The sequence below is a fragment of the Odocoileus virginianus genome, chromosome 20, assembly GCF_023699985.2.
Source record: "Odocoileus virginianus isolate 20LAN1187 ecotype Illinois chromosome 20, Ovbor_1.2, whole genome shotgun sequence".
Lineage (NCBI taxonomy): Eukaryota > Metazoa > Chordata > Mammalia > Artiodactyla > Cervidae > Odocoileus > Odocoileus virginianus.
The window spans coordinates 11404628-11425655 of record NC_069693.1 but is presented as its reverse complement, the minus strand read 5'-3'; the positions used below and the strand labels follow the sequence as shown (position 1 = coordinate 11425655).

The 21028-nt window shown below is 42.0% G+C and overlaps 1 pseudogene; it reads right to left on the bottom strand.

Annotated features, from left to right (window-relative positions):
• Nucleotides 1-123: 123 nt before the first annotated feature.
• On the bottom strand, nucleotides 124-15502 carry LOC110148806 (cytochrome P450 2B4-like; annotated as a pseudogene).
• Nucleotides 15503-21028: the final 5526 nt, after the last annotated feature.

Here is a 21028-nt window from a genome sequence, read left to right as displayed (position 1 = left end):
GTTCTGGGTAAGCTTGGGTCTAAATCTTGTTGTCCTCCTTTCGGGCCTCAGTTTTCCTAACTGTGCTGGGGGTTTGGTGGTGACACTAAGATATTGCAGGTATTTCTTGACCCTGAAATATCCTCAGTTAATAGTGCAGACCATCTGGGGATGAAGGTGACTACAGCAGGTTGGAGATAATGGGGAGACCACACAAGGGACTTTGCACAGGAGAGAGTAAGCAGGGAGGAGTTCGGAGCCTGCACACGTTAATTCTGGACAGAGGGAAGGGGCTGGAGGCAAAGACTCCGAGGGGATCTGGACCTCCGCTCGTCTTCCCCCTCCCCTGCAGGGCAGGAAGCTGATCTGCAACACAGGGGGTGGTCGCGTTGCCCCTTTCTCCCTCGGCGTGAGGTCGATGTCTTCCGGGCCTTGGGAGACCCCAAGGAAAAGTTGTGCAGCAGAGAGGTCAAGAAGAAGAAGAGCTCTGAGCGGGCCAGGCTCTCACCCAGACAGAGGCGTTTTCCTGCGGGTGTAAGGGAGAGGGTGTCAATGGAGGGGGATCCCTGGAAAACGTGTGGTTGCCCCATCTCCACAGTCCTGATATATGTGCATGCTCATTTACATAGATTTGCAGGCAAAGTACTTGCCATCCTATTCTTGTCCTCAGTACCAACACCAGTGTGGGGGTGGGGGTGGGGAGAGGGGGTGTATGTGCCAGGGCACGCAGGGGTGTGTGCCTGTAAGTTCTACTTCTGCTCCACCTCTTCCCAGCCTATCCCATACAGATGCCCTCCTGTGTCCCTCCTGGCACCTAGCCTTTTCCTATCTAGAAGTTGGGTGCCTCTGTGTGTTAATTATAATCTCAACTAAGCCAATTTATGAGAAAATGGGAAAACACTGGAGAAATCTCTGGCAGCGTGCCCTGGCTATGAGGTACAGGGGAGCTGAAGCCTCTGGCCTGTCCTGGAGTGGGTGGGCGCTTGGCTGTACAAATGGTGACCTACTTCTAATCAGTGGATAAACTGCCTTTGCTCTAAGCTTCTGAGTGTCCGCACTCTTCGGCCCTCCTGCCAGCTCCCTGGTCCTGCCCACCATCAGCAGGCAACAGAGTCAGCCTGCCAGACCAAATCCCCAAACCCCAAGCCCTGGAGCTTCTGACTGCTCATGCCTACATCATGCTTGATAAGTACCCTTGAATAGTGCCCTGCTTACCCTCGAGCCTCATTTTCTATCATAACACCCACTCATGTCTTCCTGGAAGATGAAGTCAGCCATCACAGAAGTGTCCATGTAGGTGGAGCCCTGAGTATCCACAACTGACTTCAGCATAGGCTGTGTCCACTGGAATAACCAAGAGAGGGACCAGTGTGTGCTTGGGTTGGGCCACAGTTTTGACTGCATCCTATTGACCCACAGTCTCAGTGGGAAGGAAAGAATCCCAGAGAACTGCCTTGTGTGCATGGCAAAGTTCATTACAGCTCATAAGTAGTTACAGCACATCTCTGGGCGCATAAACATCTCTGGCACATTGAACTTGGAAGGGACTTGCTTTGTCCAATGACCTGCGAGCTAACCAGGTGTATGTTATTCTGTTTTCCTTGTTTTTTTGTGTGTTTGGATAGCGTTCCTACTAGGTCCATTTCTACACGATTGTGATGACCTGTGGTGGGCATGTTGCCTGAGCAGAAAAATAAACTTTTTGACTTTTAGTTCTTGAGATATTAAGCATATTTATCATGGCTTAGCTGTGCCCTGACTTACATAGACCCTGAGTTCCTACTGGGTCTTGAGCAAGCTCTCTGCCCTCCTGGGCCTCTCTGTTCCAGTTCTACAAGACAGAATGATTCAACAGTCAGACATTGACTGTTTCTTTAAGAGGTCAAAGGAGAAAAACAATTTGATCACTTGACAGGAGCTGAAAAAATTATTGAGAATACTCAATGGGAGTATTAACTTAAAATTTTAAGAACTTGTAAAATAGGGAGGAGAAAGATATTTCCTTTGGTAGAGCAGTCATAAAATATCTGGAATAGGCAATAGCCAGCATTCAGCTTCATAGAGAAAATAAAAATACTCTCAAAGTTAGGACTTGGACAAGATTGCTCACTATCAGTGCTATTACATCACATGATTCCAGAAGTGCTAGCCCATGATATTAGGGAAAACATGACATGTCATATGGCTTTAGCATAAGAAATAATTAAGTCATAATATTATCATTTACAGATGCTAACACCAGTTATTAGGAACACCCAAGAGAATAAATGAAACGCTGTTCATTATGAAAGTAATACAAAGGGTTTGTTCAGTTATGACAGAAATATACACCCCAAAACCTCAGTGGATTTCTGATATACTTATTAAAACAATTAAAATGTTTTTAGAAGAGTGTTTCTGGACTGAAGTGTGTTCTTTCTGAAGGGACCTTGGAAGATAATTAAGTTTAAATGAGCTCATTAGGGTGGGGCCTCCTTGAGGGGAGAGGATTCTTACAAGACAAGGAAGTGATACCAGAGCGCTCACTCTGCCGTGAGAGGCCACAGCAAGATGGCGGCCGTGTCCAAGCCAGGAAGACCAGAACCTGACCACGCTGGCACCCTGGTCGCAGACTTGTGGCTTCCAGAACCCTGAAAAATAATTTTTTTTTGTTAAACCATCCAGTCTATGGCATTTTGTTACAGCAACCCACAGCCCAACCTGACAAAGAGGCTCTACGAACAATAGCCACAGTCTCCTCCCATGTTTCTTAGCAATAAATTTAGCAAGAAATATACAAAACCTAGCTAAAAAGTTCAAGATGCCTCCAATGATATGAGAAGGACTAAATGGAAACACTATCTTTTGTCTAGGATATATTCAACATATAGACTTGTCAAAGCTATGTGAATCAAATTACAAATTTAGGTTAATCCTAATAAAATCCCAGTGGAATTTTTCTTGAGTCTTTGACAAAATGATTCTAAAGTATGCTTGGAAGAAAAATAAAACATGTTACAGGAAAAAAGAAGAGCAATGGCACCTGTAAAATATTAAAACACATTGTACAGGTAAATTCAAATAATATTGTATAGCTAGAAAAAACAGATTAGACAGTCAATGTGAATGTGCATCATTATGAAAAAACAAACAGAAATATACCTAAGGAGATTAAACATTTTAAATATAAATTTCAAATAGTGGCTAAAAATTGAATCATTTGCTAGGTGATGGATTACGGGTAACTGCAAAATTCTGGGAGTAAATATTCCTTAATTCCTCCTGGATCTCATTCTAAACTGGCTTGTATTTTAAATATGAAACTAGCTAACAAGAAGTAAATCAATGAATGTTTCTTCTTTCTCTTCCTTTCTGTCCCTTTCTTTCTTTTTACTGTTCTTTCAGCTACTTACCCATTATCTATCTGTCTATATCACATATCTTGAAATTGAAAGTGAAAGTCACTCAGTGGTATCTGACTCTTTGCAACCTCCTGGACTATACAGCCCATGTAATTCTCCAGGCCAGAATCCTGGAGTGGGTAGCCGTTCCTTTCTCCAGGGAATCTTCCCAATCCAGGGATTGAACCCAGATCACCTGCCTTGCATATGTGTAAATGTTATAAATATTTTTAAAGGACATCCTCTGTAGTATTAATATGTCTGATTTAGCAGTGACTTAAAGGTTATTTTTAACGTCAACTTTTTACTTTACATCCTTATTTGTTTAAGTTAGAAGAAAAATGGCTATTTTAACTTAGAAAAATTGTAAACACTTTTCCTCATTGCTGGGACATAGCAGGTTCTTGATAATGGATCATTTATTTGTCTGTTCTCTGTGTTCAAGTGTGTGTCTGTGTCTCTCACTTTATCACTGAGTCTCCATCTTCCTCCCCCATCATACCTCATCCCTTCCTTCCCCCGTCCCCTCCCCGCACCCCCACTATCCTTGTCTCTGTAGATGTCTTGCTTTCTCTGTCCTTGAAAATATTATATTTTGCCAAAACGTGTTTGGGCCTGAATTGAGTCAGAAAGTCACACACAGAACAGGAGTGAGCAGGCATTCCCTTGGGGGAGAAAGAGCATGGCTTACCTATAGAGAATGGAATGAAGATTTCTGACTTCCTGAAGTTGCCCTGCGCATCTAGGAAGTGGCCAGGGTAGAAGGCATCTGGCTTCTCAAAGTGGCGTGGGTTGTGGAGGGCAGAACTCAGGATGGGATACATGGTAATGCCCTAAGAGGATGTTAAAGAAAAGTGGACCCAAATGACCATTAACAAAGAGTGGCTGAATCCATTATGGTCCCTCCACAGTTGATAATGAGCTTCACCCACTGTGTGGCTCTATAGTTGGTGGCAGGAATGTTGAAATGACTCTCCCCATTCGGTTACTAGTGTCCCATCCCTCCAGGTATCGTCACCAACCACCCTGATCCCTCATCCCCAAGACCCCTTGGTCTACTTTATGATCCATCAACTAAAAGGCTCACATCTGACTCAACAGAGCCCTTTAAGAAGTTGACTCCAGGACTAGGGCTGGAATATAATCTGATGGGTGCTGGTATCAATCAACCATTGGGTGATCAACACTGTAAATATCACCCCTAGGTGCACCTAGACTCAGCAACGTAAGCTACCATGAAAAAAATAAGTTAGAACCGTAGGCGTCGACCTGAATAATGTATCTATACGTTATGCTGCTATCTGTGCTCACTCATGTCTGACTCTTTGTGACTCCATAAACTGTAGCCTGGCAGGCTCCTCTGTCCATAGGGATTCTCCAGGCAAGAATACTGGAGTAGCTTGCCATTTCCTTCTCCAGGGGATCTTCCCAACCCAGGGATTGAACCTGCAACTGCTGTGCCTCCTACATTGGCAGGTGGATTCTTTACTACTGGGCCACCTGGGAAGTCACCAGGGAAGCCTCTATCTATACAGTGTACTGTTATATTAAAAAAGGAAAGCCATACTCATACACACAGACATGCACCAACAAATTTCAAATTGTATTGATATGGGCTTAAAGACCAGAGGGGAAGGTGACATGCACACTCGACACAAGTTGCAAAGTGACAGACACGGTATCAGTCAGTTGTTGTGTATGTGGAAAATCACTGCAGACAGTAACTGCAGCCATGAAATTAAAAGATGCTCCTTGGAAGGAAAGCTATGACAATCCTAGACAGGTAGGTTTTAAAAAGCAGAGACACCACTTTGCCAACAAAGGTCCATGTATTCAATGTGATTTTTTTTTTTTTCTAGTAATCACGTACGGATGCAAGTGTTGGACCAAGAACAAGGCTGAGTGCAAAAGAATTGATGCTGTTGAGTTGTAGGGCTGGAGAAGACTCTTGAGAGTCCCCTGGACTGCAAGGAAGTCAAACCAGTCAATCCTAAAGGAAATCAACCCTGAATATTCATTGGAAGGACTGATGCTGAAGCTCCAATACATTGGCTACCTGATGCGAAAAGCTGACTCATTGGAAAAGACCCTGATGCTGAGAAAGATTGAAGCAAAGGAGAAGTGTGCAGCAGAGGGTGAGATGGTTAGATAGCATCACTGACTCAATTGACATGAATTTGAGCAAACTCTGGGAGATAGTGGAGGACAAGAGGAGCCTGGCATGCTGCAGTCCATGGGGTCCTGAAGAGTCAGACTTAGCGACAGAACAATAACAGTAACAAATGGGTTCATATAAACATAAAGGTGAGATGATAGAATAGCTTTTAAAAAACTAACTCTATTGTCTAACAGATTTCAATACAGATATATTACTTTTCAGCAAATCTAACATCTTGTGAAGGTAGAAAAACAAGATAGAATAAACAGGAGAGGACTTTTCTCTTTTTCTAAACTCTCCCTTTCTCCCACAAAAATCTAGAAATAAAAATTCTTCTTATAGTCCAGCAATCAGACAACAACCATAGGACTAGGTGCAGACAGCACCTTCCAACTGGTTCTGTAGCCCTGCTGGTCTCACCTTAGGGAGGTAATATCCCCAGAAGTCAGTGTCCTTGATGACAGAGTGGGGAACACCAAAGGGAAGGAGATCACTGAATCTCTGAATCTCGTGGATGATGGCCTTTGTATAAGGCATTTTTGCCTGATCTTTCAGGGCTGGGAGATGGTGTGTACCAATTACTCTGTCAATTTCTGCATGGACTTTCTCTGAGAATGATAAGGATGGGAGGAGGGTACACAATAAATGCTCATAACAGTGGACTCAACCAAGTGACCTAAAAATGACCTGCAGACTGTTGAGAGGGTTTTATAAATTCTTAAGTAAGATGTTGGGTTATCATTCCTTCTCAATGAAAGCATCAAAAAATAAAGTCAGAAGCTTCTTTGTGGGGAAGTCTTGTGTGATGTTTCTACTCAAGTTATGACAGAGGGTAACTTGGGTAAGGTTGGGTGGGTAGAAATTCATTCAACATTTAAGGATGCCTCCCCCCCCCCACTCTTCTAAAAATGAGTTGTAGCTTAAAATGGTGTCATATCCTTTTGTGCCACTGACAGCTAAGTGATATTAGATAAGTCACTCCCTTCTCTAGTCTTAAATTCATTCCTGTGAAATAATGGAGTTTGATCAGTTTCTCCAAGAAACTTTGAGAGCTTCTCCAAGTCTGATCTGCAGATCATCAACAAGAGAACCACAGCAGGGGCTTTTTAATTAGTTGTAAATCAACAAAGTCAAGTTCTTAGTCAACCCCAAAAAGTAGTTGGTAAAAATGATGTACTTTGGTAGACGATGAAATGCATTGCAAATGGTAATGCTTTGTATTGAGCCTGGCTTATAAACTAGAAAGTATCTTAGTGTCACCCAAGAATTTTTCAAATTACAAAAAACTTCATAAATATAAACACCTTCTACACCAGAAGGTGCTTCACTGATGAAAAAATATTTTGTAAACCCTAAAGTGCTTTGTCAAATTCAAAGAGCTCTGCCTGCAACAAGTCTTTATTACAAGTTACAAATCCTGATAAGGGTGATTTTTTATTTTTCAGACTGCTCAGGACAGAACTTGTCTGTCTTATCCCGTCAGCCAACCACCTTCCTTAGAGATGGAAGGCATGCCCTTAGAGACCGTCAATTGTCCCCCGTCCCCACCTCCCATAAGCCCAGCTCACCTAAGACATCAGGATTCTTGAGAGGAAGTAGAAACCCATAGCAAACAATGGGACTAGAGGTCTCTGAGCCAGCGAAGAACAGTGAGAGCACCGTGTGAATAGGATTCTTCTGGTGAAACTCATTCTCAGGATCTGAGCGCTCCCAGAGATGGGGATGGTTGATTTTTAATGTCTCCTCTTGCGAAGATTACCAATGTCTGGGTATTCCTATCTCCCTACCAACACGTTACTCTATGCCAGTTATTCTTTTTCCTGATCCTTTTTTCTTTAATCAAGGCCAACAAGGCAATAAAGGGGTGAGGTCTGGAGCCAAAGTGCTTGGATTTCAAACTCAACCCTACCATTTACTAGCTCTGTGTCTTTGGGCAAGGAATATAAACTCTCTGTCCATTAGCTCATCATGTGGGGTTGTTTTGAAATAATATGTCCTGAGTGTTCATTGGAAGGACTGATGCTGAAGCTGAAACTCCAATACTTTGGTCACCTCATGAGCAGAGTTGACTCATTGAAAAAGACCCTGATGCTGCGAGGTACTGGGGGAAGGAGGAGAAGGGGATGACAGAGGATGAGATGGCTGGATGGCATCACCGACTCAATGGACATGAGTTTGAGTAAACTCCGGGGGTTGGTGATGGACAGGGAGGCCTGGCGTGCTGTGATTCATGGGGTTGCAAATAGTCAGACACGACTGAGCAACTGAACTGAGCTAATGACATGCACCACACCCTTGGGGTTAATTTGTTGTTAATATTGCTGATGTTGTTGCGTCCTTGGGTGTCATTGTGCTCTGGATTGGCCCTTGTGGCTGACATTCCAGGAATGATACCAAAAATATTTAACAACTAGTAGGCACTTGCCTACTAACAGTGAGCTAAAATGGACTGGAATGGGTGAATTTAACTCAGATGACCATTATATCTACTACAGTGGGCCAGAATCCCTTAGAAGAAATGGAGCAGCCATCATAGTCAACAAAAGAGTCTGAAATGCAGTACTTGGATGCAATCTCAAAAATGACAGAATGATCTCTGCTCGTTTCCAAGGGAAACCATTCAATATCACAGTAATCCAAGTCTATGCATCGACTAGTAATGCTGAAGAAGCTGAAGTTGGACGGTTCTATGAAGACCTACAAGACCCTCTAGAACTAACACCTAAAAAAGATGTCCTTTTCATTATAGGGGACCGGAATGCAAAAGTAGGAAGTCAAGAAACACCTGGCTTGACAGGCAAATTTGGCCTTGGAGTACAGAATGAAGAAGGGCAAAGGCTAATAGAGTTCTGCCAAGAGAATGCACTGGTCATAGCAAACACCATCTTCCAACAACACAAGAGAAGACTCTACACATGGATGTTGCCAGATGGTCAACACTGAAATCAGATTGATTATATTCTTTGCAGCCAAAGATGGAGGAGCTTTATACAGCCAGCCAAAACAAGACTGGGAGCTGACTGTGGCTCAGATCATGAACCCCTTATTGCCAAATTCAGACTTAAATTGAAGAAAGTAGGGAAAACCAGTAGACCATTCAGGTATGACCTAAATCAAATTCCTAACTATTATACAGTGGAAGTGAGAAATAGATTTAAGGGACTAGATCTGATAGAGTGCCTGATGAACTACAGATGGAGGTTCATGATATTGTACAGGAGACAGGGATCAAGACCAATCCTGAGAAAAAGAAATGCAAAAAGGCAAAATGGCTGTCTGAGGAGACCTTACAAATAGCTGTGTAAAGAAGAGAAGCCAAAAGCAAAGGAGAAAAGAAAAGATATACCCATTTGAATACAGAGTTTCAAGGAATAGCAAGGACAGATAAGAAAGCCTCCCTCAGTGATCAGTGCAAAGAAATAGAGGAAAATAATAGAATGGGAAAGACTAGAGATCTCTTCAAGAAAATTAAAAATATCAAGAGAACATTTCATGCAAAGATGGGTACAATAAAGGACAAAAACGGTATGGACCTAACAGAAGCAGAAGATATTAAGAAGAGGTGGCAAGAATATACAGAAAAACTGTACAAAAAAGATCTTCCCAGATAATCATGATGGTGTGATCACTCACCTAGAGCCAGCCATCCTGGAATGTGAAGTCAAGTGGGCCTTAGGAAGCTTCACTATGAACAAAGCTAGTGGAGGTGATGGAATTCCAGCTGAGCTATTTCAAATCCTAAAAGATGATGTTTTGAAGGTGCTATACTCAATGTGCCAGCAAACTTGGAAAACTCAGCAGTGGCCACAGGACTGGAAAAGGTCAGTTTTCATTCCAATCCTAAAGAAAGGCAATGCCAAAGAATGCTCAAACTACTGCAGAATTACACTCATTTCACATGCTAGTAACGTAATGCTCAACATTCTGCAACCAGGCTTCAACAATACATGAACCATGAACTTCCAGATGTTTAAGCTGGTTTTAGAAGAGGCAGAGGAACCAGAGATTAAACTGCCAACATCCATTGGATCATCAAAAAGGCAAGAGAGTTCCAGAAAAACATCTATTTCTGCTTTATTGACTATGCCAAAGCCTTTGACTGTGTGGATCACAACAAACTGGAAAATTCTGAAAGAGATGGAAATACCAGATCACCTGACCTGCCTCTTGAGAAACCTGTATGCAGGTCAAGAAGCAACAGTTAGAACTGGACATGGAACAACAGACTGGTTCCAAACAGGAAAAGGAGTACATCAAGGCTGTATACTGTCACCCTGCTTATTTAACTTTTATGCAGAGTACATCATGAGAAATGCTGGGCTGGAAGAAGCACAAGCTGCAATCAAGATTGCTGGGAGAAATAGCAATAACCTCAGATATGCAGATGACACAACCCTTATGGCAGAAAGTGAAGAACTAAAGATCCTCTTGATGAAAGTGAAAGAGGAGAGTGAAAAAGTTGGCTTAAAGCTCAATGTTCAGAAAACAAAGTTCATGGGGTCCAGTCCCATCACTTCATAGCAAGTACATGGAAACAGTGGAAACAGTGGCAGACTTTATTGTTTTGGACTTCAAAATCACTGCAGATGGTGACTGTAGCCAGGAAATAAAAAGACTTACTTCTTGGAAGTAAAGCTATGACCAACCTAGACAGCATATTAAAAAGCAGAGACATTACTTTGCCAACAAATGTCTGTCTAGTCAAGGCTATGGTTTTTCCAGTAGTTGTGTATGGATGTGAGAGTTGGACTATAAAGAAAGCTGAGCGCCGAAGAATTGATGCTTTTGAGCTGTGTTGGAGAAGACTCTTGAGAGTCTCTTGGACTGCAAGGTGATCCAACCTGTCCATCCTAAAGGAAGTCAGTCCTGAATATTCATTGGAAGGACTGATGCTAGAAGCTGAAACTCCAATATTTTGGGCACTTGATGCGAAGAGCTGGCTCATTAGAAAAGATCCTGATGCTGGAAAAGATTGAAGGCAGGAGGAGAAGGGGACGACAGAGGATGAGATGGTTGGATGGCATCACCGACTCAATGGACATGAGTTTGAGTAAACTCTGGGAGTTGGTGATGGATGGGGAAGCCTGGCGTGCTGCAGTCCATGGTGCTGCAAAGAGTCAACACAACTGAGCGCCTGAACTGAACTGAACTGAGGCACTTGCAGGCCAATCAGAAGAGATATCAGCTTCCACCAATCAGAATAAACATTGGCCTCTACCAGTCAGAACAGACATATGTTTATGACCAATCAAAGCAGGGTTCGATCTCTGTCTGTCAGAACTGAGAGAAGTAGTGAGCTGCAACTCAGAGCAAGCTTAATTGGGTCACAGATCAACTCCTTTTCTATCATCTCTTCAGAGGCATTCCAGGAAAAAGGCTTAGAGAAGGTTAGGAATGAATCAGGGGAGGGTTGGACCATGGATTGCTTGCTAATCCTTACATAAGTATTTCAACATTTAAATTTCAGGTACATCACACACAAATATACTAGTTCAATGACAGTAGTGTGTTCATCATTCTTTCTCATGTCCACCCCGCCCCTGCCCTGAATCTGGGGCAGCCCTTACCTTGTCCATGTGGAGCAGGAAGGAATCAATGAAGTTCTTTGGGTCACTGGGGTCTAGTGTCTTCCAGTGGCTCTCGATATTTTCAGTGAAAAAATCTTTCACTTCTTGAAGCATGCTGTACAAGCAGGTATGTGTGCCAGAGAAGTGTTTCAAGATGCCTGGGAAGATTTCAAACACGTACAAGGCAGCAAACGAGGTCCCAGAACCCATTGTACTCACTGGGCTGGTGCTGTGTGTTCTGAGCTGCACAGGCAGCAACATCCAAAGGGCATCATTCACCCAGTGAACTTGAAGAGTATACCTCCCACCTCAGCACACACCCACACAGTCACCCACCTCACCCACACTCACACATACACACACACACTGGTGAATAGACCTCTGCACTCCGAGCCAGTCACTCATATCTGCTGAGGTTTCTTCTCTCAAAGGCTGTCCTTGTCCGAGGCCTGATTCTGACACTCCAACTGACTGATGGCCTCACCTGGAAGGGTGCAGGGCTTGGAGTGCTCACATAAAACTGATCTCTTGATGCATTCTGCCTTTGGTGTTCAGGACAGAAAACATCTCACTCTTCTCATGATCCACCCACCTCGATTCCTGGCCCACAGTGCAATCTTTGACCTCACCTGGCTATAGAAGCAGCTGAGAATGGTGAAGACTTCATTCAGTGAATGTAGCAGCCGTATTAATCTAGGGTCCTGGTAATTAAAGCGCTCACCAGAGACAACAGAGCAGATGATGTTGGCGGTGATGGAGTTAAGGAGGATGTGGGGGTCCAGATAGGCCCCTAAGAAGGAGAGATCTGTTATGAGGGTCCCCTGCATTGTCCTGGGAGACTGACCTGACTAGAGCCATTTCAGCTTGTTTGGTGGTTTTCTTTCTTTTCTGTTGGCCAACCAGATTTCATTTTTCCTGTGAGTTTCAGCTCTTTTTGTAAGAGTCTCTACCTCTGTGTCTTTTGTTGTTTTTCTTACTATCTGTCTTGGGGTGACTTTCTCTGGTCTGGTCTTTGACTCTTCCTTTCAAAATCACCCCCTCTTCTCTATTCTCTCTCCTTAGCCCCATATGTCTTTGAGTCTCCTCTCCTTGACTTCACTGACATTCTGTGTTCCTCAGACCCTATATCTCTTTTTATTTTTTTCCTAAGTCTTTTCCTAATCTGCTGCCAGGTTCATCTTGTGAGTGTTCTCAGGATCTCTGTCTTCCTTCATCTCTATCTCTGCTGTTTCTGTCTGCTTTCTCTCCCTCTCCCTCTCTCTGTGTCTCCATCGTTTCCTTTCTTTTTTTCTTCTCTGTTATCTATATCCTTCTCTTCCTCTTCCTATCTCTGCATCTCTCTCTCCTCTGTCCCCATTTCATCCCCATGTCCACCCAGCCTGCACTCACCCTGGGATTTCCAAAGCTCCTCCACCAGACACTGAGCCTCCTCCTTGATTCGTTCCTCAATACTCCACTTCCCCATCCCAAAGGCCTTCTTGGTGGTCACAGAGAATCACCGTAGACTCTTCCAAGACTTTCCACTGGCAAAACCTAGACCTGATGGTGGGGCGTGGAGGGAAGGTTGAGAAGGCACATGGGATGTTCCCTCCTTCCCTCCCTAATCCTCGCCCTCGTCCCCCACTCACCTGTTCTCTGGAAGACAGGGTCAATGATGGTGACTTGCCCTTGGCCAGAGAACGCCTCCGCCTGATCCACCAGGGCCTCCCTCATTGCCTCATACCCCTACAGGATGACAGCAGAACGAGATGGCAGGTAGATGGTAGACATCCCTGTATTTCTCCCACAGCTGTGGGGCAGAGTCCAGGTCTCACTCTCTGACTCAACAGAAGGCTCTCCACCTCACCCCTGGATCACACCTCCCAGGTAGCCTCCCTGCAGGCTGCAGCCCCGTCAGGGAAGAGCAGAGACTGGAACTCTGTGGTCTCCTCCGAGCCTCACATATATCACCTGACCCCAAGCATCCTCCTCTCTTGGCTTTTCCAAGAGCCCTCCCAGCTTTGGATTTGAGAATTACAGAGACTCCTATATCCAAGCTATAGAATGACTCTATCACTCTGTCCCAACCCACACAGGATCTCAGTTCAAAGTCTCAAGTCTATCAGAATCTCTCTCTGAAAGGAACCCTCCTATACTGTTGGTTGTAATGTATATTGGTGCAATCACTGTGGAGAACAGTATGGAGGTTTCTTAAGAAACTAAAAATAAAGCTTCCATATGATCCTGCAATCTCATTCCTGGGCATATGTCCAGAGAAAACCATAGTTTGAAAATATATATGCACCCCAGTGTTCATTGCAGCACTATTTACAATATCCAGGACATGGAAGCAACCTAAATGTCCATTGATGTGTGATTAGGTAAGGAAGTAGTGCATATATATATAATATGGAATATTACTCTGCCGTGAAAAAGGATGAAGTAATGCTATTTGCAGCAGCATAGATGAACCTAGAGTTTGTTATGCTGAGTGAGGTAAGTCAGACAGAGAAAGACAGATATCATGTGGTATCATACATATATTTGAAATCTAAAAATATAATACAAATGATCCTATTTACAAACCAGAAATTCAGTCACAGATGTAGAAAACAAGCTTATGGTTACCAAGTGGGAAGAGAGGTGGTAATTGGGAGATTGGGGTTGACATATAAACACTACTATGTATAAAATAGATAACTAATAAGATATTCCCATATAGCATAGGGAAATCTACGCAATAGTCTCTAATGACCAATATAGGATTGGAGTCTAGAAGAGAGGGGATATGTTAATAACACAACACTATAAATCAACTGTACTCCAATAAAAATTAATTAAAAGAAAAACAGAAGTAGTATCACAGATGTAGAAGACAAACTTATGGTTACCTAGGAGGAAAGTGGGGGGCTGCAAAATTGAGAGAATGGGATTAACATATATACACTTATGTTTGTATAAGATAGATAACTAATAAGAACCTATTGTATAGCACAGGGAACTAATCAATATTCTGTAATGACCTTTTTGGGAAAAGAATCTAAAAAATAGTGGATATGTGTATAACTAATTCACTTTGCTATACAGCAGAAAGTAACATAACATTATAAATCAACTATATCCAATAAAAACTAATTTCAAAAACAGTACAGAAGCCATTAAGGACAGAGTCTTCTATTGCACCCTCCAAAGTACTGATGATCTTTACCATCTATCCTTATTATTTTGAAAACCCATTTGGCACATATTATGAAACTGTACTAGGGACTGTATTAAAAGCCTTAAGAAGGAAAAGATACATGCAACCTAATGATCACTCCAGCACTATTTACCATACCCAAGACATAGAAGCAACCTAAATGTCCATTGACAGAGGAATGGTTAAAGAACATGTGGTACATATATACAATGGAATATTAGTCATAAAAAAGAACTAAATAATGTCATTTTGCAGCAACATGAATTAGAGATGATCATACTAAGTGAAGTAAGACAGAGAACAACAAATGTAATATGTTATCACTCATACGTGGAATATAACTTTTTAAAAAAATGATACAAATGAATGTATTTACCAAACAGAGTCATGGATGTAGAAAAGAAATTTACAGTTACCAAAGGTGAAACATGCAGGGTGTGGAAAGATAAACTAGGAATTTGGGATTAACATACACACACTACCATATATAAAATTGATAATCAACAAGGACCTACTAGTATGGCACAGGGAACCCTACTCAATATTCTGTAATAACTTATATGGGTAAAGAATCTGGGAAAGAATGAATATATATAAATGCATAACTGACCTACTTTTCCATAAACTTGAAGCTAATGCAACATTGTAAGTCAACAGTACTCCAATACAATTTTTTAATGAAAAAATAATTTCTCTCTCCACTCCTCATAGGACGTGTCATAAGCTTCTCTAGTGGGTGTAGAGGGCCAGATCAAGACTGCAAGAAGACAGTCTCTTGCAGAGGGTAGCGCAAGGGGTAGGGCAAATCCCACCCAAAGTTGACCCCCAGCTCCCTCACTGCCTCTGAGCTGTTTACCACCCACCCATTTCTGGCTTTCCAACCCCCTGCCCTTTCCATCTCACTGCCTGGAATGGCTTGAGAAAGCCTTTATGATCCAATTGAAAGACGTCCCTTAGGAAGGGCAGAGGCCGGGGTCCGGGGGGAGGCGGCCCCAGGAGGCAGGGTGGCCCCAGAAGAGCAGGAAGCCAATGAAGAGGATGAGGAGCAGGATGGCAGAGAGAGCCGTGGTCCGTGCCTGCCTTCAATGCTGCTGTTCCTCTTGAAGGTTGTCTGCTCTGTTCTTTATTTTGCCCAATGTTTTGGGAACGATGTTCCAGTATCCTACCTTGGCAGAGTTCCTGCTTTTGAAGCCCCCAGAGACATGAAGGAGCCCAAAGGCACAGGTGCTGCAGGGGCCATGGAGTTTATCCTCTCAGTTGGATGCCAAGCCAGCTTTTGACAAGCTCCTAATGGGCTGGAGGTATCTTGGTGGGTGATGCCCTTGAACAGAGAGTATGTCCCCCAAGGAAGAGGGGTGGTATCAGCCAGAGGGACTTGTGGAGGCTGGGTGTAGGGTGGTGGCACTGCAAGGGCGGCTGTAGCCAGTTTTGTAGGTGAGTGACATTGCGTTATGAGGGACTAAGGTTAGCTGGCCAGCAGAAGTGGGCATCCTGTGCCCACTGGGTGTGGGGGTTTGCGCATCTGTGGAGAGTGAGGTGTGGAAGAGGAGGTGGGGTCTGATGGAAGACCTAACTCCGTGTGGTCTGAGTTTGGGGGTTCCTCAGCAAATTTTTATTTTATTTTATTATTTTGCTTTATTAATTTTATTTTATTTATATTCAACAAAGAGCATGTGTTTTTGTTCAGTCGCTCAGTTATGTCTGACTCTTTGTGACGCCATGGACTGCAGCATGTCAGGCTTCCCTGTTCTTCACCATCTCCTGGAGTTTGCTCAAACTCATGTCCATTGAATCGGTGATGCCATCCAACTATCTCGTCCTCTGTCATCCCCTTTTCCTCCTGCCTTCTATCTTTCCCAGCATCAGGGTCTTTCCCAGTGAGTCAGTTCTTCCCATCAGGTGGCCAAAGTATTGGAGTTTCAGCTGCAGCATCAGTCCTTCCAATGAATATCTAGGACTGATTTCCTTTAGAATGGACTGGTTGGATCTCCTTGCAGTCCAAGGGACTCTCAAGATTCTTCTCCAACACCACAGTTCAAAAGCATCAATTCATTGGCTCTCAGCCTTCTTTATGTACAACTCACACATCAATCCATACATGACTACTGGAAAAACCGTAGCTTTGAATAGATGGACCTTTGTTGGCAAAGTAATGTCTCTGCTTTTTAATATACTGTCTAGGTTAGTCATAGTTTTTCTTCTAAGGATAAAGCATCTTTTAATTTCATGGTTGCAGTCACCATCTGCAGTGATTTTGGAGCCCAAGAAAATAAAGTTTGTCACTGTTTCCATTGTTTCCCCATCTATTTGCCATGAAGTGATGGAACCAGATGCCATGATCTTAGTTTTTTGAATATTGAGTTTTAAGCCAGCTTTTTCATGCTTCTCTTTCACTTTCATCAAGAGGCTCTTTAGTTCCTCTTTGCTTTCTGCCATAAGGGTGGTGTCATCTGCATATCTGAGGTTATTGATATTTTTCCAAGCAATCTTGATTCTGGCTTGTGCTTCATCCAACACAGCATTTTGCATGATGTATTCTGCATATAAGTTAAATAAGCAGGGTGATAATGTACAACCTTGACATACTCCTTTCACAATTTGGAACCAGTCCATTGTTCCATGTCCAGCTCTAATGTTGCTTCTTGACCTGCCTACAGATTTCTCAGGAGGCAGGTCAGGTGGTCTGGTATTCCCATCTCTTTCAGAATTTTCCACAGTTTGTTGTGATCCACATAGTCAAAGGCTGTGGTGTAACCAATAAAGCAGAAATAGATGTTTTTCTGGAACTATCTTACTTTTTCAGTGATCCAATCCAATGGGCATTGGTAATTTGATCTCTGGTTCCTCTGCCTTTTCTAAATCCAGCCTGAACATCAGGAAGTTTACGGTTCATGTAGTGCTGAAGCCTGGCTTGGAGAATTTTGAGCACTACTTTGCTAGCATGTGAGATGAGTGCAATTGTGCGGTAGTTTGAACATTCTTTTGCATTGCCTTTCTTTGAGATTGGAATGAAAACTGACCTTTTCCAGTCCTGTGGCCACTGCTGGGTTTTCCAAATTTGCTGGCATTTTGAGTGCAGCATTTTAACAGCATCATCTTTTAGGATTTAAAATAGCTCAGCTGGAATTCCATCACCTCCACTAGCTTTGTTCATAGTGATGCTTTCTAAGGCCCACTTGACTTCACACTTCAGGATGTCTGCTCTTGGTGAGTGATCACACCATGGTCATTATCTGGGTCATGAAGATCTTTATTGTATAGTTCTTCTGTGTATTCTTGCTACCTCTTCTTAATATCTTCTGCTTCTGTTAGGTGCATATCTTTTCTGTCCTTTGAGCCCATCTTTGCATGAAATGTTCCCTTGGTATCTCTAATTTTCTTGAAGAGATCGCTAGTATTTCCCATTCTATTGTTTCCCTCTATTTCTTTGCTTTTTTCACATAAGAAGGCTTTCTCATCTTCCCTTTTTATTCTTTGGAACTCTGCATTCAAGTGGGTATATCTTTCCTTTTCTCCTTTACCCTTTGCCTATCTTCTTTTCTCAGCTATATGTAAGGCTTCCTCAGGCAACCATTTTGCCTTTTTGCATTTCTTTTTCTTGGGGATGGTTTCGATTACCAACTCCTGTACAATGTTACAAACCTCCATCCATATTTCTTCAGGCACTCTATCTATCAGATATAATCCCTTGAATCTATTTGTCACTTCCATTGTAATAATTGTAAGGAATTTGATTTAGGTCATACCTGAATGGTCTAGTGGTTTTCCTTACTTTCTTCAATTTAAGTCTAAATTTTGTAGTAAGGAGTTCATGATCTGAGCCAGTCAGCTCCCAGTCTTGTTTTTGCTGACTGTTGTAGACTTTAATGATAACCATTCTGACTTTTGTGAGGTGATACCTCATTAGCATTTTGATTTGCATTTTTCTAATACCTGTCAGTGCTGAGGATGTTTTTATGTGCCTGTTCACCATCTGTATGTCCTTTTGGAGAAGTGTTTACTCAAGTCTTCTGCCCAGTTTTTGATTGGGTTGTTTACTTTTGGTTATTGAGTTATATAAGCTGTTCGTATATTTTGGAAATGAAACCCTTGATGGTCGCATCATTTGTAAATATTTTCTCCCAGTCTGTAGGTTGTTTGTTTTTTCATTCTTTTTAAGGTATCCTTTGCTGTGCCAAAGCTTACAAATTTGACTAGGTCTCATTTGTTTACTTTTATTTTTATTTTTGTTGCCTTCGGAGACTGACCTAAGAAAACATTGGTACAATTTATATCAGAGAATATTTTGCCTATTTTCTATTCTAGGAACTTTATGGAGTCATGTGGTGTCTTTTAGGCCATCTTGAGGTATTTTTGTGCAGGGTGTGAGGGAGTGTTCTAACTTCATTGATTTATCAATAGCTGCAAATGTTCAGCTTTCCCACCACCACTTGCTGAAGAGACTATCTTCTCTCCAATGTGTATTCTTGTCTCCTTTGTCAAAGATTAATTGACTGTAGGTGTGTGGGTTGGGCAAAGTATTTTCTACCGTGCAAGTCACTGGGGACCTTGCTATCTTTAGAGCCAATGGGAATAACTTTCACCTTTTCATTCACCCTATGTCCTGGCATGGTGCCACAACTAGAGATAAAGCCCACGTGCAGCAATGAAGATCCAAGTGCAGCCAAAAATAAATAAATAAATAAATAAATAACATTTTTTAAAAAAGAAATACCTTCAATAACTTAGTGTTATAACCATCCCTAGAACAGTTAGGGTAACTGAGGCCCCAGAGGAGGACAAGATTTAGATCCTGTTTCTCAATGACCCTGCCCACTGTTACATGTGAATGAGTATATAGGGAGAGTAATATTGATGGTCTCTGTGCCCACAAAAGGAGTGAAAAAAGAATAGTGAGGAAGTTCTGATGCTGACACTTATTTCTTGAGATCAGTTTCTAGGAAAAGTTCAGAGTTTGTGCTACTCACGTAGATTATTAACCAATATTTTGTTCTCTTTTCCCAAGAAATAGACAGAAAATGCATTTCCCCAGTCACTTTGAAGTTAGACATAACCATGTGACTTGCTTTGAAAGTGGAATATGAGTTAATGTTATTATCCTTATTACTGAAACAACACACTGTTGAAAAAACTCTCTTCTCACTACTAAGAAAAACTCAGAATAGGATGGCCTCAAAGTTAGAGACAGAGCCACAAATATTAACATTCAAGAGAAATAAAAATACAGAGAGACAATAATCAAAAATTATCTCAAGAATAATGAGAGAGACAGAGAAAAAGAGCAAAGCAAGACAAGAATTGAATCTCATCCAGTGGGGTAAGGGCTCACACAGATCCTATTTTCTTCTTTCACTGAATCACCTACAGCATTATTGCTTCAGTCAGTGTATGCTTAATTATGCTGTAGTAAAAAACAAGCCCAGAATCTCAATCACTTACAAGAGCTAAGCATATTTCTTGGTCACATTTATTTTTATGGAACATCAACCAGAGATTCTACTGCACGTCTTCTTCATTTGGGGACTCAGCTGAAGAGACAGGCTCCTTTGGGGATTTGGCTTGTCTAGCAACAGAGTTAAAAGAGGGATGATGGCAGACCATGCAATAGCTCTTACAGGTTTCACTCTAATAACACTCAACACTTCTGCTTGTCTTCCACTGGCCAAAGTAAGTCCAAGCTGGACATCTGTAGCATGGGAAATATAGTCTATCTGTAAGGGCATCCCAGCCCTGGGGTCCAACACAAGGAAGACAAGTCCCCTTAGCTGGTTTGAAAACCAGCAGGGCTCACCAGAGGGCTATGACTTTGCTCTTAAACAGCATTCACGGTTGGGTTGCTTACTCCTAGTCACAGCAGTAGGTGATATGGAAAAATGCAGAAGCTATCTGGAAGATAGAATAATGGAAAGCATCCAATCAGGACAGCAATAAGAAAAACAAATTTTTTTAAAAAAGGATAGTTTAAGGTAGCTCTGGGACATCAAGCATACCAACATTCACATACCAGAGGTCCAATAAGGAGAAGAGAGAGAAAGGGGTAGAACGTCTTTGATAGCACTGTAGTGGAAAACTTCCAGAAGCTGAAGAAGGAAACAGATTTCCAAGTACAGAAAGCATGGAGAGTCTCAAAGAAGATGAACCCAAAGAGATCCACACCAAGATGAATCACGGTTAAAACGGCAGAATTAAAGAATTTTCAAGGCAGCAAGAGAACACGAAGTCACAAGAGACTTTAAGACTATCAGTTGATTTTTCCGCAGATTCTTTGCAGGCCAGAAGGAAGTGACATGATACAGTTAAAGTGCTGAAAAGGAAAACGCTGCAACCTAGGATACTCTGCCCAGTAAGGTTATCATTCAGAGTTGAAGGAGAGATAAAGAGTGTTGCAGACAAGCAAAAAAAGTAAGAGTTCATCAATACTAAACTGAACTTACAAGAAGTGTTAAAGGGTGTTAAGTGAAAAAGAAAATGTTACAACAGAGTAACTTTTTATTGGAAGTAAAAATTTGAAAGGAAGGAAAAAATCTGACTAGTAAAGGCTGTGGATCAACCACTTAAGTAAGCTAGTGTTATAAAAAGGTTAGAAGACAAGATCTGTAAAATTAACTCAAACTACAATAAACAGTTAAGAGATAAACATTAAGATGTAAAAATATGGCATGAAAAATGTAAAATGTGAAGGAAGGGAGTAAAAAAGGTAGAGTTTTTTTAGACTACAAAGGGACTTAAATAACTTAAATATAAATATTTAAGTCATTTTAAAAAT